Source organism: Petaurus breviceps, unplaced genomic scaffold (assembly GCF_028583685.1).
Source record: "Petaurus breviceps papuanus isolate PSGF00001 unplaced genomic scaffold, PetGlider_PUasm1.0 90977, whole genome shotgun sequence".
Lineage (NCBI taxonomy): Eukaryota > Metazoa > Chordata > Mammalia > Diprotodontia > Petauridae > Petaurus > Petaurus breviceps.
Window position 1 is genome coordinate 27,588,586 of NW_027187391.1, and position 6,282 is coordinate 27,594,867.

Below are 6,282 nucleotides of genomic sequence, written 5' to 3' on the forward strand. Positions count from 1 at the left end.
AGAGAGAGAGAGAGAGAGAGAGAGAGAGAGAAGAGAGAGGAAGAAGTGAAAAGGGCCCAGTATTGAGCCTTGAGGTGTCCCCACAGTTAGAGGCTGAGACATTGATGAGGACATGGTGCAGGAGCAGCCAGGCAGGTATGAGAAGAACCAGGAGAGAGCAGTGACCTGGAAACTCAGAGGGGACAGAATATCGAGGAGAAAGTAGTTAGTAAAGTCAAATGCTATGGAGGAGAAAAAACAACCGATGAGAATTGACACACACAAAAAGGACTGAGTAGATGTAATTTGAAAGCAAAGGAAGGTTAGTACATATATGGGCTATTGAGATCAATGAGGCTGAAATAATTAGGTGAACTGTTTTGGTTGCTGATCAGAGGACATATAGCCTTTCTTTACAGAGTCAAAGAGGAGAGGGGAAATAGGGATGTGAAAGATGGCATATACTGTTGAATTTAGTTGATGTGTTGATTAGTTCAGCTGAATTGTTTTATCTCACTTTTTTCATTTAATAAAAAGGAATGAACCCTTGTGGGTAGAAGAGACAACTTGGGAGATAAAGGTAATATTAAAAATATACTAATAAAAGGTTTAAAAACAAGCAAAAGTTTATTAAGCAACTACCATCTGCCAGATATTATTTTAGATGTTCAGGAAGAAGGAAAGGGGGCCTTGAATAATTAAGGAGCATAATGAGGGTGCTGGGCACTTAAGGAAAGCATCTAAAGATGATAGGGGAAACTGCAGCATGAGGGGAGGTGAGAACTAAGATAAACTTTTGCACTTCAGTTTTCCCCAGGACCTATCCCAGGATAGATCTTAAGATAACTTCATTTATATGTAAAATCCTAAGGAAAGGAAGACAGCTCCAAATTAGAGAAAATCATCATTAAAAACACAAAGATCACAGGTATTACTACTTGTGTCTTTCTTTTGTACAATGAATATTCTATCCCCCAACACAATCCTCCCCCTTCCCCCAGACCTGAAGATTCAATGAGGATGTTCTTTGAACCAGGCTTCAGTCTGACACTGGAAAAAGCTTATACTCATGTTCCTGTAATAAGACTTAATATTGAAAGAATTCAAGCCCATATAAAATGTTTGGAAGATATTTCTCCATAAGAAGCTGCATCATTAGTAATATTTGAATCTTTAAAAAAAAGAGTGGAAGCAACGAACTAACCACACACTTGCATTTAGAATGGGTCAATTACTAACCAAATAGTTTCACAAGCCAAGTCACAGCTGACTCATTTAGTCGCCAAGTGCAGCCAACATTGGAGGGGAGGCAGGAACATGATAGATCTTGTGGGTGTCTTGTAGTGTTTCAAATCTGCTCAGAGTGAAATTTTGTTAATTTTATATTCCTAAAACGATAAGTATGTCAATTAAAATGCAATCGTAATTGAGACATGAATGGAAGGAAATGACTGAGAATACCAAAATAGGTTTGTTGAAAGGATACCCATTGATATAGATAATACTACCTCCTAGCATCTTGCCATCATGCCAACAAATTAACGTATCTGTGTAGAAAATTTCGTGTACAATCTTTTGTGTAGAAGTTCTCCACATTTGTGTACCAGCTTTGGTTGAATCATAAAAGTTCATTGATAGTATGGAATTCTATGTAGGCAGCTAGGTGACGTGGTGGTTGGAGTGCTGAACATGAAGTCAGAGGGTGAAAAATGGGAATAGTGCTACATACAAGGTGTAAGAAGAGCAAATTTCTTGATTTTTAGGGAAAAAAAACAGGAGAGATATGCCACTGAGCATTCAATTATTGGGAATGCTCATTGTAACAAGAGGTCTCTGACGTAGTGCTCCAGAGTTCTGTGGCTGGTCCTATGCCATTTACCTGTGTTGTTTTAAGATCAATGACTTGGATAAAAGGACAGATGATTCTGTCATCAAATTTATAGTTGCTACAAACCCCAGAGGGGTAGTCTACATAATAGCTAATAGGTAGAATCGAGATCCAAAAAGATCTTGTTAGACTGAAGAATTGGGCTTGATTTAACAAGATGAAACTCAGTAGGAATAATTGTGAGGTTTTATACTTGAGTTAAAAACACACACTCATAAAACTTCACAAGTACAGGATGGGGGAGACATGGCTACATAGAATTTGCCTTAAAAATAGGGAGCTTGGGGGAAATGTAAGCCCAATATGAGTCAGCAGTGAGATACAGCTGTCCACAGAGTTAATGCCATTTGGGGCTACAATAAAAGGGAGGTAACATTGAGGAATAAAGTAGTGGAATTGAATAAGCATTTATACAGCAACTACTATGAGACAGGAATTGTGCTAAGTGTTTCATTATGAACATTATTTCATTTGTTCCTCACAACAACCTTCTAAGGTAGCTGCTACTATCATTCACATTTTGTCCCTCAGGACAAATCAATCATAAAATGCTTTAAAAATTGCAAAGTGCTTTCTTTACATACATTATTTGATTTTATTTTCAAACTTTGTGTTATTATTCCCATTTTACATAAAAGGAGACTGAGGCTGATAAAAGTTAAGAGATTTTCCCAGGGTTACATAGCTAGTAAAAGTCTGAGGCAACATTTGAATTCGGTACTTTCTGACTCCAAATCCATCTCTCTCTTCTCTATGCCACCTAGCTGCCAATAGAAGTTGTTTGGGGACAAGATGATTTGTCCCTAAGGAAGATGATGGAGATCAAATGACTTTTCCGGGGTCACACAGCTAGAAAGTGTCTGAGGACAAATTTGAACTCAAATCTTCCTAGGAGGGGCAGTGGACAGAATGCTGGTTGTAGAGTCAGGAGGACCTAAATTCAAATCTGGCCTCAGGCACTTAGATGTGTGACCCTGGGCAAGTCACTTAACCCTGTTTGCCTCAGTTACTCATCTGTAAAATGAGCTGGACAAAGAAATGGCAAACCACTCCAATATCTTTGCCAAGAAAAACCCCAAATGAGGTCACAAAGAGTTGGACATGACTAATCTACTCAACCACAATAACAACTTCCTGACTTCATACCCAGTGCTCTGTTCACTGCACCACCAACTGCTTGGGCAATAATCTCTCTGAGCTCTATCCTGTTGAGACCATATCAGGAATATTGTGCTAAGTTCTGGGAGACACAATTTAAGGAGGGCATTGATCAACTAGAGAGTTTTCACTGAAGTTCAATCAGGATAGTGAAGATTCTTGAATATATATAATATGAAAATAGGTTGAAAGAACTGGGAATATTTAGCTGAAGGTTTGAAGAACAGGCCATAATAGCTGTCTTCAAGTATTTGGAGGGAAATGAAAAAAGTAGAAGACTTGTGTTTGGCCCTAGAGAGCAGAACTGTATTGCCACTAGGTGGCATAGAGAAGAGAGAGGTAGATTTGGAGTCAGAAAGTACTGAGTTCAAATCTTGCCTCAGACTTTTACTAGCTATGTGATCTTGGGAAAATCTCTTAACTTTTATCAGCCTCAGTCTTCTTTTATGTAAAATGGGAATAATAATTACACCTCACAAGGTTTTTGTGAAAATAAAATCAAATAATATATGTAAAGAAAGCACTTTACAATCTTTAAAACATTTTATGATCGATAGCAACGATTATTGATAAAAAGCAATGGGCAGAAAATGCAAAGAGACAAATCTAGGGAGACTCTACAGGAAAACAAAACATAAAACTTCCAACAAGAAAGGTATGAGAAAGTGAATGCCCCTTGCCTAGAGAGGTGGTAATTTCCCCATGATTGGAGGCATTAAAAAAAAATTGGGTAACCACATGTCAGGAATGGTATGGTGAGGATTTCTATTGGATATCATTTGCATTAGATGGTTGTTAAGGTCCCTTTCAACTTTTGATTCTGGGAAGGTAATGCAAGTATTATTATCATTATTTTAGAAATGAGGAAATTGAAAGTCAGAAAGATGAAGTAACTGGTCCAAAATATGAGAGCTATTAAATTCCTGCAGGGGGGTCTCATACTAAGGCCTTTAAATACCAAATCCACTTGCTCTTTTGACTGTAGAACCTTGCCTCCCAAAAAAGAATAATAGCTTACATTTTTGTAATTCCTTATTCTTACAAAACATGTTTATATCTTTTATTTCCTTTCTCTTTTCATCACACTTTTCCTGGATTTCATTTGAGCCATATACTACTGTCATTCAAGAGAAAAGTTTCAAGATACTGAAATGTCCAGTGTCTATTACCATGGATCATTTTTTGGAACACTGGGAAGTTGTCTGGAAAATTGGCTTAGGTAATTTTTTTTTCCTGGCAAAAAGAAGAGTTTAGGAAAAAAATAAATACATGAGTAAAAGGCAGAATGGGTCACAGAAAAGCAGTTTCAAAATCATCCCAATGTCTTACCAAAGAAAAGCTTAAAGCCTCATATTTCATAAAGTAAACATTTATAGCAGTTAATATGCTGCATTCATCAGTAGCACACACAAGAGTGGGGACACACACACACACACACACAAATCTGTCATTTCAAAGTATTTGGATAACACTTTCTTCTGTGTACCACAATGAAAATCACCATCTAGACTTTAGATATCCCCCTTTTTCCCATGGAGAAACATATAAACCAACATTTTTTCTTAGAGAAACAGATTATTGAAGTAAGAAAACTGAAATGAAGATGAGTAAAGATAACATATAAGTTGTGATGAGGAGAGAAGAGGGTATTATCTTCAGATAATGACTTTTGGTCATTTAAAAAAGTAAATAAATTCAAGTTAAAAATAAGATCATTGCAGCTTGGGATAATTTCTAGGTATCTTGAAATTCCATATTAACAAGGCTCAAAATACATTTTTTTATTCTTTTGCTGGGCATGTAATATTATCTCTGGTTTACATGAAGAAACTGAGTCACAAGAGACTTGGCCAAAATCATGTGGTGAGTCAATAGTGTTGCTCGGAATGGAAACCAAGGGTGCTGAGTCCCCACATTCTAGGTGGTGAGCTCTCAACCACAGCCTTTAGCTGCCATCAGAAGTCAGGAAGAGGTCTTTTGGGGAAAAAAATCACAACTTTTCTCAATCACAATACACTGAAGGCATTAAAGTCTTTAGTCAAAGTGTAGTAATTAGTTCCTATCACAATAGAAGTATCCTTATAAAAGATACAAGGTTTTATAGGAATAACCCACAACACCATGTATGAGCAAGATCAAGCTCTTTGTTCTCAATTCCAGTGACTTCAGGAACTGAGAACACTTTTTAATCTAAACTTAAAGTGTTTTCTAAGGAACGATGAATCTATTCCACATTTCAATTCTTTTTTCTCAAAAATATGTCTTCCTGATTCCTGGTCCAGTGTTCTATCCATTGCATTATCTAGCTACCTCTAGTTGGAAATGTTCATTGTGCAGTTGGAAATGTGTGACTGGAGCTCACAAAAGACATTATGGATAGACAGAGAGATTTTAGAATTGTCTACTGAAAGACAATAGTTGAAATCAAGGGAATTATGAGGTCACCAAGAACTAGTGGGAAGAGAAATGGAAAGACCCAGGATTGAGTACCATGCATTGGTGATAGAACATGAATGCTGGATGATTCAGAAAAGACAAGAGTATCTATGAATTGCTGAACATTCCTACTTTTATCTATACATTATCTCTGGAAATAAGAAAAGGGAGTAAGATTTTGCTGTAGGAGAGGAGAATAAAACTGAAGAATAGACATTTTGTCTTTCCTGAGGTTCCACAACAGCTAGGACTGGGTATGTGACTAATGAGGAAAGACATCACAAAGCAATTCAATTCCCCAGCAAAACCCTCTATGTAAATACTCACATATGCCAGCTGAGCAGAACTCTGAAGCCTGACTCATGTTCAAGTTACATTCCCTTAGCTTCTATTACTAGTACAAATCCCACTTGAACAGAAGCCACTTCAGAAGTCTCAGTGGAAGAATATAGGCCTGAAGGGTCCCTCACAGCAGATTTTGCTCAATGGAGCCTGGTCTCCCCTGCCAGAAAAGAGAGACATCATTTTACTCAAACCTGAATTGGATAAATTTTAGGGGTAATACCAGAGGGAAAGAGAGGATTTACCATTAAGGGGAACCCCTAAGACAGTTCAGGAAAAGCTTTCACTTTGCGATCTTTAAAGCATTGTATAATTTATGGCTATGATTATTGGTAGGAAGCAATGGGTGAAAAATGTAAAGAGACAAATCTAGGAAGGCTCTACAGGAAAACAAAACAAGAACATAAAACTTCTTAACAAGAAAGATATCAGAAAATGAATGCCCCTTGCCTAGAGAGGGGGTAATTTCCCAATGGATG

General features: G+C 37.3%; 1 long non-coding RNA gene across 1 annotated transcript in view; it reads right to left on the reverse strand.

Annotated features, from left to right (window-relative positions):
• The window catches only part of LOC138153175 (uncharacterized), a 9,833-nt gene extending 3,905 nt beyond the window's left edge, over window positions 1-5,928 (reverse strand). Inside the window, exons 1-2 of the long non-coding RNA XR_011166308.1 lie at window positions 5,789-5,928; window positions 1,219-1,333 (exon numbers count right to left, since the gene is read on the reverse strand). This is a non-coding gene — a long non-coding RNA (uncharacterized lncRNA). The remainder of the gene's footprint in view (window positions 1-1,218; window positions 1,334-5,788) is intronic.
• Window positions 5,929-6,282: the final 354 nt, after the last annotated feature.